A 3,237-nucleotide genomic window follows, 5' to 3' on the forward strand; every position below is an offset into this window, starting at 1 on the left:
TTTGGTTTTTCGAGACAGGGTTTCTCTGTAGCTTTGGAGCCTGTCCTGGAACTCCCTTTGTAGACCAGGCTGGCCTCGAACTCACAGAGATCCTCCTGCCTCTGCCTCTGCCTCCCAAGTGCTGGGATTAAAGGCGTGTGCCACCACTGCCTGGCTTCACCATTTTTCCTTGAACCCCCTACCTCTCATCACCTCTTGAGTGCCTAAATTACTGGTTCATGGCACCTTGCCCAGAATCCCACCATGTTCCTGTCTAGTAAGCCATGAGAGATGATTAGGCAAGAATGCATTTCACATCATAATTCTGTCCTTAGGACATCAATTACAGAGACCCATGGCAGAGAGGCATGACTATCAAGGAACAGAAGCAGAACAAGTTATTATGACTTTGTCTTTAGTAGTTAGAAAACTTGGCTCTCACTACAACAGAAAAGCTTTATTTTGTTTTGTTAGGATGAGGCTCACAATGTAGCCCTGGCCTAGCTCTAGTGCTGCACATCTGTACTTCCTGGTTGTCTTCAGTACGGAAGAAGGAAGAAGAGCATTAGAACCTAATTACTATGCCCTTTCTGCCGTTTCCTGTTGCAAAACTTCTTGACTTCCTTTGCCGAGTGGTCAGTTTATACTGGCAACAGCTGGCTGACTGCTGTAATTGAGCTACATTGTGTAACTTTTGTTCATTAAGTTTTAAATGAGATCACAACAACAACAAAAAAAAAACCTCTCTGGACTGAACTGTGAAGAACACACTACCTGTTAATATGCTTTTGCTTCTACACTCGAGTCGCAATGTGACAGAGTAACGATTATACCGTCAAAAAGGCACATACTGGGGACTGGAGCGATGGCTCAGTGGGTAAAAAGAGTACTGGCTACTCTTCCAGAGGACCTGGGTTCAATTCTCAGCATCCATGTGACAGCTCACAACTGTTACTCAAATTCCAGTGGACCCGACAAAAAACAACAAAAAACTCACTAAAAAAAGGGCATATGCTCATCCACTTCAGAATCCTGTGTATCAGAAGATGATGTTGAACTTTTCTGCTTCAACTCCCCAAATATTCAAATTTCAAGTACACGCTTATCAGTTTGTGCTGGCCCCAAGTCTTAAAGTAGGGATGACCTTGAACTCTGGACTCTCCTGTTTCCACCTCCCAAGTGGTGGGATACAGACGTACATCTACAGGCTGTTTCTGCAGGGCTGGGAACTGAACCTTGAACTTCTTGTCCTAAGAGCAAGTACTTCCCATATGAATAAAAAACCACTAGTCCTTTCTGTAGCACATGCTTTATGTAAATCATCTCTGGTACAAGGAAAGCAAGAATTGTTAGGTTCTGAGTCAGTTGTGGATGGAGGGATTTGCCAGCTGATTGATTCCTGGCCTCAGGAGTCCAAACTGATTCAGACAAAGCACTCTATTCTTTTATCCTCCAATTCTGTGATGATGCACAAGTCTTTGGTTAAATCTACCTGGAATTTGCTCAGGCCTCAGTTCAACAAGACATGAATAGACTTTAATTCTCATTTGATACTCAAAACAGGCCACTGTAAAGCAACCAGTTCAGGAATCATTACTGCTTAAAACAATCTCCAGAACAGAGCAGAAAGCTTTGAATACAAAGTATATTCAGTGATGCAGTTTAAACTCAGAACCTATGTACATAAACTTGTATTTACTAATCAGTAACTTCCTTGTCCCTAAGTCTGTCTTTGGGCTGAGATGCAGCTCAACATGCAAAGACCCTGGGTTCAATTCCCACCTGCCACATCCACGGCTGTCTTACCTGTGTGACAAAATGCCTCTCAGGTGGTGGCAGTCTCAAAATGAGGGGCTCGTGCTTCTTGGAGCTTGGCCCTGGCGGTTCCCTGGCAGTCTGCTCGAGTTGAGGTGCCTGATCAGCCTCAACGACCTCGCTCGCTTTGTTCCTGGCGATGGCTTCTTGCATTGACTCTGCTATCCTTTCTTCTGTTCTATTTTTCTCTTGACAAAAACTTAATCTGTTCAAGGAACCAGAAAACATTTCCAACGGCTCCTTGAATAGGGAGGAACTGATGCGTCAGTTCCCTCCCTTGATTCAGGCCATTAATGTTATGATTAAGACTCTGGCTCTCTCTCTGGGGGAATTTACAGATACCCTAGGGCAGAAAGAGCTCATGATAGGAGATTTGGTAGAAGATGGGCAAATTATGAAGGAAAATGTATGGGATGGCATGAATTACCATTTATGGAGAGGCTAGCCAGAATGAGAAACCCCTGGTACATTTTAGATAGGAAAGAAAGGCTAGATATTCTTGATAACATTTAATATTGAAACAAACCCTGGGGTGGAATCCTGAAGAATGGTGTTTGGGTTACCTTGGTTACCTTGAGGGCAGATATGATTTAGGGCCATGAAAAAACACAGTTAGTGGTGTGAGACGAATTTCAAAGAACAGCTCTGCCCACCTGGCCCTGACCACAAGACTTGCTGAGAATAATCAATCGTCTGTAATCATTTTTCTTTGGAAACTTCTATGTCTGCCAACTTCCTTCTGTAAACTTCTTAAAAGTGATGCTTGAATTTTAGTAAAGTTGCAGCAGATTCAGATCTCATTAGAGTTGTGTCTCTCTGTCATCCGCTGAATCCTGGGTTCTCCTAAGCCTTCACCCCTGTTCTCCCTCGGTCTTCCATCTCCAAGAGAGTCAGTCCGCGGCACCCACCACTGCAAGGAAAAAGTGTCTGGGCTCCTGAGTCTCAATTTAGCGCTAACGGTGTGCCTGAGTTGGCTGCTGCCTTCCTGTGAGGCAGGTCTTAGTGCCTGTGCTGCCCTCTCCAGGTTGGTGATCAGTCCACGGGGGACTGTGAAAGCTGTTTTTAAAGTGTTGTGAGGCACAAAGCGCGCACACAAGCAGGCACCAATAGTGCTTGAGTTACACGTGTGCAGATGCATCTGCATTTCGTGGATTCTGAACTTGTGTTGCCAGGCTTGTGTAGCTAGTGTTTTATATTTATTTTATTTATGTGCATTGGTGATTTGCCTTTATGTATGTTTGTGTGAAGGTATCGGGTCCCCTGGAACTGGAGTTACAGACGCTGTGAGCTGCTATGTGGGTGCTGAGGCTTGAGCCCGGATCCTTTAGAAGAGCAGTAAGTGCTCTTAACTGCTGAGCCATCTCTCCAGCCCGTGGCTAGTGCTTTGACCTGCTAAACTAACTCCTTAGCCGTATGTTTTTATTTATTTATTTATTTAATTTA

General features: G+C 44.4%; 1 protein-coding gene across 1 annotated transcript in view; it reads right to left on the reverse strand.

Annotated features, from left to right (window-relative positions):
* The window catches only part of Chrna10 (cholinergic receptor nicotinic alpha 10 subunit), a 9,122-nt gene extending 6,959 nt beyond the window's left edge, over nt 1-2,163 (reverse strand). The window contains exon 1 of the mRNA XM_005368816.2: nt 1,786-2,163. The gene's annotated coding sequence lies outside the window, so the exon portion shown is untranslated. The remainder of the gene's footprint in view (nt 1-1,785) is intronic.
* Nucleotides 2,164-3,237: the final 1,074 nt, after the last annotated feature.

Source organism: Microtus ochrogaster, unplaced genomic scaffold, assembly GCF_000317375.1.
Source record: "Microtus ochrogaster isolate Prairie Vole_2 unplaced genomic scaffold, MicOch1.0 UNK41, whole genome shotgun sequence".
Lineage (NCBI taxonomy): Eukaryota > Metazoa > Chordata > Mammalia > Rodentia > Cricetidae > Microtus > Microtus ochrogaster.